This window comes from Mauremys reevesii, linkage group 1 (assembly GCF_016161935.1).
Source record: "Mauremys reevesii isolate NIE-2019 linkage group 1, ASM1616193v1, whole genome shotgun sequence".
Classification (NCBI taxonomy): Eukaryota; Metazoa; Chordata; order Testudines; family Geoemydidae; genus Mauremys; species Mauremys reevesii.
In genome coordinates this window covers 9,652,041-9,668,776 of record NC_052623.1, presented here as the reverse complement: position 1 = coordinate 9,668,776, position 16,736 = coordinate 9,652,041, and positions in this window count along the sequence as shown.

Below are 16,736 nucleotides of genomic sequence, written 5' to 3'. Positions count from 1 at the left end.
TGATTTTGCTCTTATATCAACGGATAATTGGCTCATTTGTGTTACTTAAGAAAGAACCCTCAAGTGAAAAACAATGAAGCTGAAACGGATTCAGCTGAAGCCATGCCACCCCCTAAATCAGTATATATATGTGTGTGGCTGGGGGAAGGCATAAACTCTTATAGACACAAAGAGGGGAATATGATCAAATAAGTTAGAGAACAACTGATCTATTCTGAATTCCTATATAGCACAAGCTGCAGAATTTAACCCATTTATCCCCATATTGAGCCCAATGGCGTGTGTTCTATTAATGCATGACCTGGATTCCTCTAAAGCATATCTTCCAGGAAGGCAGCAAGTCTTGGTTTAGAGATAGCAGGAGAATCCAGCACCTCCCTTGGCAGTTTGTTTGACTGGTTAGTCACCCTTGCTGTTAAAAATGTGACCCTCATTTCCAAATTTAATTTGTCTGGCTTCAGTTTCCAGCCATTGCCTCTTGTAATAAATTACCCTGCTAGATTAAGGAGCCCATTAGTAGCTGGTATTTCATCCCTGTGAAAGTGCTTGTCCACTGTCATCAAATCACCTCTCAGTCTTCCCTGCATCTATTCATTGTGTCCTTGTTTATACAGCTGAGGTTAAGTTGGAAACAACGGAGGAGGAGAAAAGACTGGATATATTAGTCAGTCCAAGGATGACTGTGAGCCACCGATGTGATGCAGTTGTGAACAAGGCAGATGAGATCCTAGAATGTGGCAGTTGGACAGGGAAGTTTTAGTATTCTTATATCAAGCACTGGTGAGACATTTCCTGAAAAAAATGTTAAATTCGGGTCACTCATATTCAAGAACGATGAATTCAGGCTGGAGCAGCTGTGGAGAAGGGCTCCTGGGATTGTCATGGCAATGGAGAGACTGGTTTTGTAGGAGAATGAAAGAGCTTGGCTGGTTTAGCCTAACACAGTGCAGGCTGAGTGGGAACTGGATTTCACTATAAATACATTGGGGGTGGTGGCATAAACACTAGGGAGGGAGACGAGCTCCTGAAGCTAAAGGACAGTGTTGACACAGAAACAAGTAGGGACAAAGTCGTGAGGAGGAAACTGAGGCTGGGAAGGAGAAGGTGGTTTCTAACCATCCGAGGAGGGAGGTTCAGGAACCCAACAGGAGCGAGGAGGGGAAACAACCCAGCTAGTTTTAAGTTGAAGTTTCATGCACTGGATGATGTGCCAGGTTTGCCTGCCATCATAGGGAACTGGTCTCATTCACCCAGGAGGTCCCTTTAAATCTTATGTCCATATGATCAGCATTTGCCCTTTTTGCATCACACTGGGTGCTCGTGTGGAGTTTCTAGTCCACTATGCCCCTCTCTGTGCCCTGGCAAATGGATTTATCACTCAGTAGATTCAGAAGAAACCCATAACTCAGTGTTATCATATGGAGAAATAATTGTTCTTCGGTTCCTCTTTACTTATGTCACAGGAATTTAATTCCCTGAGTTTCCGGTCATCTCAGCATGCTGAGCCACCAGCTGCCCCTCTCCCAGCCACTAGCCCCAGAGAGGAAGGATGGTTCAGTGGTTGAAGTGCTGGCCTGGGACCCAGAGGAACTGGCTTCATTTCCAGGCTTTTTCACAGTCTTCTGTGGCCTTGGGCAACTCGTTTATGCCTCAGCAACATGTGTTTTAATATGGCTCAATGTATAGGTGTATATCTAGAAACAAGGGATGCTGGCCATCCATATTAGATGGGGGACCTGGGGAATCATAGTGGATAATCAGCTGGAGGTGAGGTCCCAGTGCAACAGTACGGCTGAAAAAGCTACTGCAATCTGGGATGTACAACCAGAGCAATCTTGATCAGGAGCAGATCAATTTTATACCTCTGTATTTGTCATTGGTGTCACCACTAGTGGAATATTGGTCTAATTCTGGTGTCTACAGTTCATGTAGGAAGTTGATAAATTGGAGGAGGTTCAGAGAAGAACCTTGAGAATAATTAATGATTAGAAAATGTGCCTTGTACTGATAGACTCAAGGAGCTTAATCAATTTAGCCTCACAAAGAGAAGATTAAGGGGTGACTTGATCCCAGTCTGTAAATACCTGCATGGGCAACAACGTTTAACAATGGGCTCTTTGATCTATCAGAGAAAGTTATAAAATGATCCAGTGGTTGGAAGCTGAAGCTAGACACATTCAGACCTGAACTAAAGTGTAATTCTTTTAACAATGAGGGTAATAAACCATGGGAACAATTTATCAAATAATGTGGTAGATTCTCCAGCAATGACAATTTTTAAATTAAGGCAGGAAGTTGTTATCACAGCGCTCCTCTAGGACTTATTTTAGAGCAGGCCTCTTGCCTGTGCTATGCAGGGGTCAGGCAAGGCAATCGCAGTGGTGCCTTCTGGCCTTCAGATCTAGGAACGTTTGACTCTGCACAATGGAGTTAATTGCATGGCCCACCTGCATGGGGTGTTGTTCTGATCAATATTTCAGAGATTGCGAGGCACTCGGGTGCTACAGTAACTGGAACCAGAGCTATATGCATTGCAGAGATTTCAGCTTGGTGTCCCTCACTAGGATGGTTTGGGGCACTGGGTGGAGAACCTGAACTCTTCCCAAACCCCCTTGGTGATGAAGCCTACCAATAGACAAATTGGAGGACTGGGCCAAAAGAAATCTGATGAGGTTCAATTAGGACAACTGCAGAGTCCTGCACTTAGGATGGAAGAATCCCATGAACTGCTACAGGCTGGGGACTCACTGGCTAAACAGCCGTTCTGCAGAAAAGGACCTGGGAGTTACAGTGGATGAGAAGCTGGATATGAGTCAGCAGTGTGCCCTTGCTGCCAAGAAGGCTAACGGCATATTGGGCTGCATTCGTTGAGGCATTGCCAGCAGATCGAGGGAAGTGATTATTCCCCTCTATTCAGCACTGGTGGGGCCATATCTGGAGTATTGCGTCCAGTTTTGGACCCCCAGTACAGAAGGGATGTGAAGAAATTGAAGAGAGTCCAGCGGAGGGCAACAAAAATGATTAGGGGGCTGGGGCACATGACTTATGAGGAGAGGCTGTTCCAAGTGGGCTCATTTAGTCTGCAGAAGTAAAGAGTGAGGGGGGATTTAGTAGCAGCCTTCTGCTAACTGAAGGGGGTTCCAAAGAGGATGGAGCTGGGCTGTTCTCAGTGGTGACAGATGATGGAACAAGGAGCAATGGTCTCTAGTTGCAGTGCGGGAGGTCTAGGTTGGATATTAGGAAAAACTATTTCCCTAGGATGGTGATGAAGCACTGGAATGTTATCTAGCAAGGTGGTGGAATCTCCATCCATAGAGGTTTTCTAAGGCCCGGCAGGGATGATTTAGTTGGGCTTGATCCTGTTGAGTAGGGGATTGGACTAGATACCTCCTGAGGTTTCTTCCAACCCTCGTCTTCTATGATTCTATGATTAGCACAGAACCTTTTCTCTAGTGAGTTCTTCGCTCCCCCTGCAGCTTGGCAGTAAAGTGGGGGAATGAGGACATGCTTTCAGAGAACAAAGGATCTGGACAGAGTTGCTTGGATGACTAGAGCCCTGCTGAGCTGCTTCTCGGTCTGATCCTCACCCCACCCACTCCATGAGCAATGAGAGCTGCTCTAGCACTGGAGACAGTCCCTCACACTCTGCATCCAAATTTTCATCATCACCAAGTCTGGGGATATCTGGATCTGGGGGAGGGTGTTGTTTGGGTCCTATAGAGAGCTAGCAGCAGCAATTTCAAGCTGAGCTTGGGTCACACCCCTTACTATTAAGAATGTGCATGGCCTTGCTTTAGACTGTGTGCATGTCTCATGCTTGAACATGAGGAGGAGACTCTCTCTGAGCTGTGCCTCAGTTACCCAGTGACTCTGCAAGCCAGTTACTTATATATCTGGCTGTCTGTAGCCTAATCCTGTTCCTTACAATGGGGGGCTCTGTAGCCAAGGGCACAGGGAAACAGTGTCAAGGGACCACATGGGAATCTCAGCATTCAACATAGTGGTGTGATTATGAGATGTGATTATGACATAACCAGTTAAGCTGACTGGTGTTTAATTTCCGGGATTGTCCTTATTTCCCTTTTTATAAATGGGCACTATATTTGCCCTTTTCCAGTCTTCTGAAATCTCTCCCATATTCCATGACTAGAGGCTCGGATATCGCCTTGGTCAGCTCCTTGAGTATTCTAGGATCATTTAATCAGACTCTGGTGATTTGAAGACATCTAACCTGTCTAAATATTTTTTAACTTGTTCTTTCCCTATTTTAGCCTCTGATCCTACCTAATTTTTACTGGCATTCACTACATTTGGCAAACAATCACCACCAGCGTTCTTGGTGAACACTGAAACAAAGAAGTCATTAAGTACCTCTGTCATTTCCACATTTTTGGTTATTGTTTCCCCCCTCGTTGAGTAATGGGCCTATGCTGTCCTTGGTCTTCCTCTTGCTTCTAATGTATTTGTAGAATGTTTTCTTGTTACCCTTTATGTCTCTAGCTAGTTTGATCTAGTTTTGTACCTTAGCCTTTCTAATTTTGCCCTTACATACTTGTCTTATTTGTTTATATTCATTCTTTGTAATTTGACTGAGTTTCCACTTTTTGTAGGACTCTTTTTTTTATTTTTAGATCAATGAAGATCTCCTGGTTAAGCCAAGATGGTCTCTTCCATACCTCCTGTCTTTTCTACACCATAGAGTAGTGTGCTTTTGTGCCCTTAACAATGTTTCTTTGAAAAACTGCTGTCTTCAATTGTATTTCCTCTTAGACTTGCTTCCCATGGGATGTTACCTATCAATACCCTGAGATTTCTAAAGTCGCCTTCTTGAAATTCATTGTCTTTATTTTGCTGTTCTCCCTCCTACCATTCCTTAGAATCATGAACATGATCACTTTCACTCAAGCTGCCTTCCACTTTCAAATTCTCAACCAGTTCCTCCCTATTTGTCCAAATCAAATCTAGAACAGCCTCTCCCCTAGTAGCTTTCTCCACCTTCTGGAATAAAAAAAAAAGTCTCCAATGCATTCCAAGAACTTTTTGGATATTCTGTGCCCTGCTGTGTTATTTTCCAAGCAGATGTCTGGGTAGTTGAAATGCCCCATCACCATCACATCCTGTACTTTGGATGTTTTTGTTTGTTGTTTATAAAAAGGCTCATCCACATCTTCTTCCTGGTTAGGCGGCCTGTAGTAGACCCCTACAATGATATCATCCTTGTTTTTTACCCCTTTTATCCTTACCCAGAGACTTTGGACAAGTCTGTCTCCTATTTCCATCTCAACCTCAGACCAACTGTATAGATGTTTAATATATAAGGCAACACCTTCTCACTTTTTTTCCGGCCTCTCCTTCCTGAGCTAGCCATACCCTTATATACCAATATTCCAGTCACGCGTATTATCCCACCAAGTCTTTGTGAAGCCAACTATGTCACAGTTGTGTTCATTTACTAGCATTATGAATTCTTCCTGCTTATTCCCCATACTTCTGGCATTAGTATACAGACATTTAAGATACTGATTTTATCCCTCCCAGTTCTGTCTTGACCCTCTTTGATCTCTGCTATTACAGCCCATGCTCCCCCTCCCCAATTTCTGACCCTTCTCCCAGGCCTCAATGTTTTTGACTTACCTTTGGGGTTTGGTCACCTGCCCCCTTCTAACCTAGTTTAAAGCCCTCCTCACTAGGTTAGCCAGTCTTTATCCAAATATGCTCTTCCTCTTCCTTAATAGGTGGACCCCATCTCTGCTTAGCATCCTTCTTCCTTGAACAGCATCCCATGGTCAAGGAAGCCAAAGCCCTCAGGGTCTCAGGAAGAGGGACTGGTGCATTGCCCTCTCCACATTGATGGAGGGGCATGCTGGGTTATAAAAAAAAGGGGATAGAGAATAAGACTGAGAATATATTATTGCCCTTATATAAAATAATGGTACACCCACATCTCAAATACTGCATACAGATGTGGTCTCCTCATCTCAAAAAAGATATTCTAGCACTAGAAAAGGTTCAGAAAAGGGCAACTAAAATGATTAGGGGTTTGGAGAGGGTCCCACATGAGGAGAGATTAAAAAGGCAAGGACTCTTCAGCTTGAAAAAGAGGAGACTAATGGGGGGATATGATAGAGGTCTATAAAATCATGAATGATGTGGAGAAAGTGGATCAGGAAAAGTTAGGTTTCAGAGCAGCAGCCGTGTTAGTCTGTATCCGCAAAAAAAACAGGAGTACTTGTGGCACCTTAAAGACTAACAAATTTATTTTAGCATGAGCTTTCGTGAGCTAAAGCTCACTTCTTCGGATGCATATAATGGAACCTATGCATCCGAAGAAGTGAGCTTTAGCTCACGAAAGCTCATGCTAAAATAAATTTGTTAGTCTTTAAGGTGCCACAAGTACTCCTGTTTTTTTAAGGAAAAGTTATTTACTTACTCCCATAATACAAGAACTAGGGGTCACCAAATGAAATTAATAGGCAGCAGGTTTAAAACAAATACAAGGAAGTTCTTCTTCACGCAGCGCAGTCAACTTGTGGAACTCCTTACCTGAGGAGGTTGTGAAGGCTAGGACTATAACCAAGTTTAAAAGAGAACTGGATAAATTCATGGAGGTTATGTCCATTAGCCAGGATGGATAAGGAATGGTGTCCCTAGCCTCTGTTTGTCAGATGGTGGAGATGGATGGCAGGAGAAAGATCACTTGATCATTACCTGTTCGGTTCACTCCCTCTGGGGCACCTGGCATTGGCCAGTGTCGGTAGAGAGGATACTGGGCTAGATGGACCTTTGGTCTGACCCAGTACGGCCGTTCTTATAAACTTATGTTGGTCAAGCTTCTGATCAGGACAATATGATACAGCTCTGGGTCCTAGGCTGGCAAGAACTTTCTGATGCCTTGCTTTTACTGGTTCATGAGTGACTAGTGAAAGTATTTATGTAATGGCAGCTGAGTGGATCCCTGTCAGTGTATGGCTGTGTAAGTGAAAGACCTGGATTACAGCTTGTCATGGCCTCACCATGTGATAGGGGGCTGAGATTGGTGTGCCTGAGGCACTGCACTTCCAGCTTGCACACAGGGGAAGTCTGTCAAACCAATACATCACAGAATCATAGATGGAAGGGACCTCAGGAGGTCATGTAGTCCCACCCCCTGCTTAAAGCAGGACCAAGCCCCCTGACAGATATTTGCTCCAATCCCTAAGTGGCTCTCTCAAGGATTGAACTCACAATCCTGGGTTTAGCAGGCCAATGCACAAACCACTGAGCTATCCCAGAGAGACCATGGTTACAGGCAAAGAACTCTGGACTCCTGGGTTCTGTCATGATTCGCTGTGCGACCTTGGCCAAGTCATGTCTCCCTATCCCTCAGTTTACCTATCTGTATAATGGGGATATGTTCCCATTCACAATCCTTAAATGAAACATTACTGAGGAGTATTAGTAGTCTTTGATACCTTGGACAGCTCTGTGTGCCTGCAGAAATGGCTTATATTTCCCCTTAGTCATCTTTCTCCAGATCATTCTGTCTACTATCTACCCAGCCACTCTGGCATGTACAGGGTATCAGACCCTATGGAGACCTAAGATTAACCCCGGTTTTCTTGCTAATCAACTATAATTTTTTTTCAATATACACAAATACACAGAGCAGCCAATTCCTCTCTGACTCAGCACAAAGCCCAAGTGTTCTCATCTCCCTTAGGATGACCCTTTACTTACTGTTTACTGTTAAAGCTGGATAAACAGCACAGAAGTGCAGACAGGCTTGTCTCCAGCCTGTTAACATCCAGATGCCTCTTCTCCCCTAGATGCTGAGTGAACCCCACTGGGATTTCATAGAGCTATAATATAGCTGCTGCACATCCCAGTGTCAGTTCTCAGTGTGCAATGTTGCTGCAGATGCTGGAGTGAGAGAGATGTGGGTCACAATTATATGAGGGGGATTCCCAGGGAAGACACGTCTGTCTCAGAATTCACAGGTACCCATCTCTTACTGAGGAGCTCACTTTCTTGACAAACCCAGTGCAACATGGGCGTGATGAGAGAGAGTGTAAGTCTGGGGTCCTTTCCACTCTGCACAGCCATTAAACATACTTGGGCCCTTACCACAGGACATGAGCGTGCTGCAGTATCATGGGCCAGAATTTCCCTCTTTGCTGTGTCCCCATGGCTGAAATCTGCCTGCATTTCAGTGGCACAGGAGATCCTTCAATGCACAGACACTATCCTCCTCTTAAATTCCAGGGCTCTGGTAGCTAACAGGTGCATGGGGCAAGGTGTGTGCGTGGGGATTCTTACCTGACTTTTTATCTGCTGGAAAGCATGGAGGTGCTTGGGCTCTTCATTGGAACAATTATAAGACTTTTTCAACATAGGCAAGACATCTTCTCTCCTAGGTTAATTCAGGAAGTTGGCCCTACTGTTATGCTTGAAAATTTCAAAAAAACAATCCAGCCAGATGCAGACACCAAGGGTGGGAAATTTCAGTCCAAATGATTAATGTTGGCAAACTTATAAAGAACAGAAAATGAGGTCTCCTAACTGAAGGTGTCAGACAGACTTAACTAAAGATGCTGCCATCGGCATGATCCACAATGGCCAATCCATAAATGAATCACATCCAGCTAAGCTCTTCTTTCCATAATGATGGTGGCAATGAGATCCATAGGTTAAATATGGATTATGTAAACAATTTTCTTTTCTCAATATTATATGTTCAGACTTTCAACTTAATTCCATGTTCCCTTTTCTCTGTGTTAAGATACACAGTAAATATGAATGCTTGATCTACTTTCTTTATTGATAGATTCATGGGGTTTAAGGTCAGAGGTGTAATTAGATTATCCAGTCTGATCTCCTGTATAACACAGGCCATTACATTTCATCCACTTGCCCCTGTATTGAGCTCCATGATTTGTGTTTGACTAAGACCTGATATACACTAGGATTTTACATTATGGAGTCACAGAGCCAAAGGGTTAGAAGGGACTGCAAGAGTCATCTAATCTGACCCCTGCCGAGATGCAGGATTTGATGTATCTTTGTCATGCCAGACAGATAGCTATCTGATTCCTTTGGAAAACCTCCAGCAAAAGAGATCAAATGACCTTCCCAGGCATCATTTCCTTTGTCCTACTGTTCTTACGTTAGAAAGTTCTTCCTGCGATTTCATCTAAATCTGCTACGCTGTAGTTTGAACCCATTGCCTTTTGTCCTGTCCTTTGCAACAAGAGCAAACAACTTTCCTCCACATTTTTATGGAAGCATTTCAAGTATTTAAACACTGCTATTGTGTCCTCTGTTAATCTACTCTTTTAGACACTAAACATATCCGGATCCTTCACCTTGCTCATATGTCTTGTACTTCTTCCCTGTGATCATCCTTGTCACTCACCTCTGGATCCTCTCCAACAGTAGTGACCAAAACTGGGCAGAGTACTCCACATGAGGACCAATGAACGACAAGTAGAGTGGTAATATCACCTCTCGTGACTTCCATGCTATCCTTCTGATAATGCAACTTAACACTGCATTTTCATTTTTTGAAACAGCAAAAATAATCCACACCCCTGAGAGATGTAGCTATGTCAAACTAACCTCAGTGTAGATAGCATGAAGTCAATAGAAGAATTCTTCCATCTACCTAGGTACTATCTCTCCAGGAGGTGGATTACCTACGCTGATGGGAGAACCTCTGTCGTCGGTGTAAGTAGTGTCTTCAATGAAGCGCTATGGCAGCACCATTGTAGTGCTTTCCGTGTGTGTTCCAACAGGTAAGCACCTTCAGTGGTGAATCTTTGGCCTTTATTTCCAAGTTTGTCTGGCTTCAGCTTCCAGCCACTGGGTCTTGCTCTGCCTTTCTCTGCTAGATTTCAGAGCCCATTAGTACCCAGGGTTTTCTCCCTTCTCCTAATCATTGATGGAAATATTGAACAGCATCAGTGCTAAAACCAGTCCCTGCAGCCCACCACTAGAAACACCTCCATTCCCTGACAATGACCCACTGATAACTGCCTTCTGAGATTAGTCAGTTATCCAGGTTTTAGTCCATTTAATATGATATTGCATTGTGTTCTTTTTGCATCTGAATGTTTTCTCCTACTAAATCAAATGCCTCAGAGAAATCAAAGTCTTTTGTATCAGAATCATTCCATTCATCATCCAAATATGTACTGTCATTAAAGGATGAAATCGGGTTTATTTGAGAAAACATGTTTTCCATAAACCATGGTGTTGTCTGGCATTAATTATATACCTTGACTTTTTTTTTAAGTAATCCCATACCAGGATTTTTTCCATTTGTTCCCTCACCTTGTCAAATATTTTTAATAAACTGTCCCTTTATTTTGCTGTAGTTTACATTTAACACAGAACTGTCCTCTGTTTGCCATTTTTCTTTGTCTCTGCGGCTGCCTGATTGCCTACATCCCGTTCCGAATGAGCTGTGTGGTTGATCTGGGAGTTCATAATTCTAATGTAGTACTGTAGATGCTGTTTAAAATCCTCCTTGACTGCTAATGCACTGGAAAGAATTTCATCACCTCAGGTGATAGGAGCACTTGATACTGCTTCGAAACAAAAATATTTCTTGAACATATCTATTGTTTTCTGCAAAATTAACAAGTTTCCTTCCTCTTTGTTACATGTTGCTTCCCCTCCCCACCCATTGAACCAGGTTTTTGTGCAAAGTTCTCTGATTTCTTGACTGTAGAATCTTGGCTTTCTAGCTAGGTAATAATTTCTTCTTAATGAAGTCCCAATTTTCAGTCTCATTTTTTTGTCTAAATTTTTCCTTTATCTTTATCTTTGCTTATATCTTTTGGGGGAGGGATATCTCAGTGGTTTGAGCATTGGTCCGCTAAACCCACAGTTATGAGTTTAATCCTTGAGGGGGCCATTTAGGGACCTGGGATTAAAAAAAAACTGGGGATTTGTCCTGCTTTGAGCAAGGGCTTGGACTAGGTGACCTCCTGAGGTCCCTTCCACCCCTGCTATTCTATCATCTTTCTCTTTGTTTTGGCCACTACTGTGAATGAACAGGTGTTTTCATGGAGCTGCTAACAGTGAGGCCCAGGTATTTTCCTTGGGATGGGTTCTAATTGGGATATTTCCCCCAGTATCTGTCTTGGCAAAGATTTGGGTTTTTTCCACTCTCACATTTTGAACAACCGGGTGCATTGCTCTAGCCTGGATTTCATTGCATTGAGGAACAATGATGGATAACCAGAATCCACACTTGTGTTTCCTACTTGTGCTTTTTCAGGTTTCCCTCAACACAACATGTAGGAATTACTAATGGATGGAGCACCATAAAAACATTAAAATTTTTCATAATTCATTAATCTCAAAAATAAAAATGGCATTTTTCTGTGTGTAAAGAGTGAGCAATCTGTTTTACCCATGAGACCATCCTCCAGTTGTGCATGTAGTGTCTCATATTAACATTCTTTCTCCATCTAGGCATTTGTACTGAGACCTTCACCATAGATCCTGGGCACCTACAGAAAGGCAGGGGAATATATGGTACATGCAGGAGACACTGATCTGCCTCCGAGTTTGATACCTTATCCCCATACTCCATGCCAGATTTCAACACAACTGACTTCACCAACCCCTCCACCTTCATCCTGCTGGGAATTCCTGGCCTGGAGGTGGCCCATGTCTATATCTCCATCCCCTTCTGCACCATGTACGCCATAGCCATCTTGGGGAACTTCACCATCCTGTTTATTGTGAAGACGGAGCCGAGCCTCCATGGCCCCATGTACTATTTCCTCTGCATGCTGGCCATTACTGACCTCGTGATGTGCACGTGCACGATTCCCAAAATGCTGAGCATCTTCTGGTTCAATTCCAGGGAGATCGATTTCAGTGCCTGCCTCACCCAGATGTACTTCATTCACTGCTTCTCAGCGATGGAGTCTGGGATCTTTGAGGGATTAATCTGTTCTTGATAATAAAAATGTCTTTTGATAAAAGTGTGCTGTATAGATTATATAAATTAATAATAAATATAAATGCAAGATAGATACCTAGAAGCTTCTAAACCAGACCTCCTGGCCTATTTCTCTGTGATGCTGAAAGCAACAACCCTTATAAGAAAAGTGAAGAAGGAAGAAAACCTCAAAAAAATTGTAAATTGACTTTCTGAATATCTAACCTATCACCTTCACCTACACAAAAGTAAGTATTTCTTCTGCCCAAATAATATAACAAGTCTACCACAAGATACGATATATGTCATTAGCATAATGCATACACAAAAAGGTCAATGAAAGAAAGTAAAACCCTCACCCTATGGGGAAAGACAAATTGGGACAAATTAGGAGGAAGGATTTTGATTTTTTTTTTCCAAAAGGTGTGATAATGGGCGCATTAGGGCGGGCTCTCTTCTCTCTCCTTCTTCGGTCTGTCTCCTTCCCCTCTGAAGCCTCCTTCTGCTACTGTCGCTGTCAGTGCTAGTCGTAGTATTAATTCTTATTTAATTTTAATTTCTCTCTCACTATCTAAATAAGCATCTATGCTAAGCATTTAATCTTTTACCAGTTTTATTACTCTACTACTTCCTCTAAAGTGAAATTCAACACTTTTGTTGCAGAGTGCATTTAGCAGAGTGCATTTAGAACTGGATATCATCACATCATAGAAAAGAAATATTTTTTGTTGTGTAACTGTAATCTCATACTGCTTTTTACATTTTACATTTGTTTTTTTGATTTAAAATAAAAAATAAAGGTCTTGTTTGACTTTGTCTCAGTGTAAATTCCTGTTAGACCCCAATCTCCTTGTATTAAATTCTGTGATCTGTGATTCAAGACGAACTTTATCTTGATCACACACAATATATGAGCCATACCCCATATATTTATTATTATTATTTATTTTTAACTATCTTAATTAATTAGAAAATTAATTATTAAATACAACTAAAGTAAGTGGATAAATTCCACTGTCCCTACTAACCCTCCCCAAATCAGGCAACACTGGCCATGGCTTTTGATCGCTATGTGGCCATCTGTGATCCCCTGAGACATTCCACCACCCTGAGAAACCCCGTGGTGGCCAAGATCGGCCTGGCTGTGACGTTGCGTGGCAGCATGATCGCACTGCCCTGTCCCTTGCTAGCAAGGCAGTGGCCATATTGCAGAACCAACATCATCCCCCACACATGCTGCGAGCACATGGCCGTGGTGAATCTGGCCTGTGCTGACACCCGCATCAGTAGTTACTATGGCCTCACTGTGGCAAACTTGGTCATCTGTCTAGATATGTTTTTTATAGCTGTGTCCTATACCCAGATCCTCAGGGCCATCTTCAGGCTCCCCACAAAGGATGCCCGGCTCAAGACTTTTGGGACCTGTGGCTCCCACCTCTGTGCCATTTTAGCCTTTTACATCCCAGGTCTCTTCTCTGTCTTCATGTCTCGGTTTGGCCACCATGTGGCCCTGCATTTCCATGTTCTCTTTGCTAATGTGTGCCTCCTGGTGCCCCCCATGCTAAATCCCATCATTTTCGGGGTGAGGACCAGACGGATCCGTCACAGGCTGCTCCGGCTTTTTACTCATAAAGGGATGTAATGTTTTCTCCTGGTGTTCTGGCTCTCAGCCCGAGCTCTGCACAGAGCTCGCTTGTGATATGGTGTTGAGTCCTGTTCCCTGGATCACATACTGGATGGTCAGAGGGACATTAAACACTTTCTCGACGTTACTGTGCTGTTTTAAGAATGAGGAGTGTTTAGTGTAACAATTGGGGAACTGTTCTGTGTACAACGCACTGAACTGACAGCTTTCAAATTGCTGGTAACTTGACCCCCGAGGCAACACCCCTTGACCCACCTCTTCCACCAAGGCCCTGCCCCTGCTCTGCTTCTTCCCTCCCAAAGCCATGCCCCAGCTGCAAGGGCGCCATTTCAGATTTTGGGAGGGGTAATAACTTTATCCATGATTCAAGGGTCTATTTAGGCACTCAAAACTATTTTTTTTATTTTTTGGAGATATCTTAGCAAATAGCTGACAGGAGCACTGTATCTAATTCCTATATAAAAGAAAGGAAAATAAATAAATATTAGACCCACTCATGTTATACTTCGAAAATGAAAACCAGCAGGACCTTATTCAGGGGATATGGCAATATGCCACATTTATTGTGAATACAGAAAGACTCAGAGTAAGCAATCAGTTACAGCTATAACATTCCATTCACTCACAAATTAATTCACACACAGAGAAGTTCTGCAAGGTACTTTCATGTGCCAGCAATGCCCCTCTGCCATGTACATTGGCCAAACCAGACAGTCTCTGCGCAAAAGAATAAATGGACACAATTCTGACATCAGGAATCATAACATTCAAAAACTAGTAGGAGAACACTTCAACCTCTCTGGTCACTCGGTAACAGACTTAAAGGTGGCAATTTTGCAACAGAAAAAGCTTCAAAAACAGACTCCAATGAGAAACTGCTGAGCTTGAATCAATATGCAAACTAGATACCATTACATTTGGCTTGAATAGAGACTGGGAGTGGCTGGGTCATTACACAAATTGAATCTATTTCCCCATGTTAAGTATCCTCACACCTTTTCGTCAACTGTCTGAAATGGGCCATTTTGATTATCACTACAAAAGTGTTTTTTCCTCCTGCTGATAATAGCTCATCTTAATTAATTAGCCTGTTAGAGTTGGTAGGGAACTTGCACCTTTTCATGTTCTCTGTATGTCTCTCTATATATCTATATCTATGTGTGTGTGTGTGGCTTCTTACTATATGTTCCATTCTATGCATTTGATGATGGGCTGTAGCCCACGAAAGCTTATACTCAAATACGTTTGTTAGTCTCTAAGGTGCCACGAGTCCTCTTGTTCTTTTTGTGGATACTTGTTAACACGGTTGCTACTCTGAAACCTATTTGTATGCATGTATCACTTTTATATCTGAAGTTATTAGCACTGACAATGTGCCTGCATTTCAAATCTGTTTGTTCCTGTGTTAGCTTCCACAAAGTAGCTTACATCCAGTCTACCCAGTACATTGAGAATGGACTAGTCAACTCAATGGAACATCACTGAACACAATGGGTCATGGAAGAAGCTTATCTCCACCTAATGGACTTTCTTGTGGACATTCTAGCCAGAATATGGGTAATGGTCCCTGCTATGATTCATGAAAGGACACAAAGGCATGTGACCAGCTTACATGGAGAACTGTTTGCATCATTGGGGTGAGATACTGCTTGAATCAAATCCTGTCTCATTTATATCAAAGAGATAGCAATTTTGCTTTATGGTTATCTACTTTGATCTGTACACTTGTTACTTATAATCAATTAATATCCATCTTTCTATAATTTATAAACCTGATGTAAATGTTTTACATAAAACAGTGTGTTATTTGAAGTGTAAAGTCAAATCTGCTGAGGAAATCTGCTGCTGCTTTGTCCTCTCCGGATTGAGGGAGGGATGGACTTTGTAATTAACTTACACTGGTCAGGCATCTGACAAGGACCAGGCGGTACAGCTCTGGGTCCTAGGCTGGGGACCTGGGTGGAATTGGCTGAAACCTCTCTATTATGATTTCATGAGTGGCTGGTGAAAGCATTCACATAACTCATCTGGGTGTATCCCTGCCTGTGAATATTTTGTGAGTGCAACAGCTGGAGGGGTTTGCAGCTTATGACATTATCACAGGGTAAGAGGGTGCCCAGACTGGTGTGCCAGAGGTCTCAGTGGTACTCCAGTTCCACGTTGCAACCTGCAGAAATTTGTCATAACAGCATGGCAAACAGGGTGAAATGCACAACTTGTTCTGAATGAGATTTGTTCTTCATACACTGGGTGGAGATTTTAAATGAGACTTTGTGCGATGACTGGAGATCACTTGGGGGGTGGCACCATTACAGGCCTGGAGTGGAAAATGTTATTTTTAGAGTATTTGCACCCCCACCCCTGCACTCGGAGTGTCAGAGTGGAGAATCAGCCTTGCAACAGTAAAGCTGAAAGTCTTGGACTTGGACCAAGTAACTATCAGTGTGGGAATGAACAATAACCGGCAATGCATTATGGCTTAGACTGCAAAGGATTTTCAGTGGCAACTACAGAATCCTTGCTGCTTTGGCAGCAACATCACCATTCTTATGTATTCACATGGACTTGTTGTGGGGAGTATATTTGTTAGTGGGAAGAACTGGAGACTACCTATATAGTGAATGTCACTGGGTGGGATCTGACAAGTTGAGGATTAATTGTAACAGAACTAAGTGGTGAGGAGGGATAGCTCAGTGGTTTGAGCATTGGCCTGCTAAACCCAGGCTTGTGAGCTCAATCCTTGAGGGGGCCACTTAGGGATCTGGGGCAAAAATTGGTCCTGCTAGTGAAGGCAGGGGGCTGGACTCAATGACCTTTCAAGGTCCCTTCCAGTTCTAGGAGATTGGTATATCTCCAACTCTGATATTCTAAGTGCACTTAGCTGTGGAATGGTAAAGTGGACCATCCTGGGGAAAAGGCAATTCATTTTAGACTGAAATATTTCTCATTCCCAAATGCTGAAAGAGAAGAATTGAAAGAAGCAAAATTGCAAATAGTGACACCAGGAGATGAATGGAAAATTCTTTTGCCTTACACTTGGAAAGCCCCAGGTTTATCAGGAGGTTTACAACAGGGGTAAAGGATGTTTGGAAGAAAGGGTGGTTAAGGCGTGCATTGGTCAAATAGTTATTAACATGCAGCCCAGTATGGCAGAGAAAA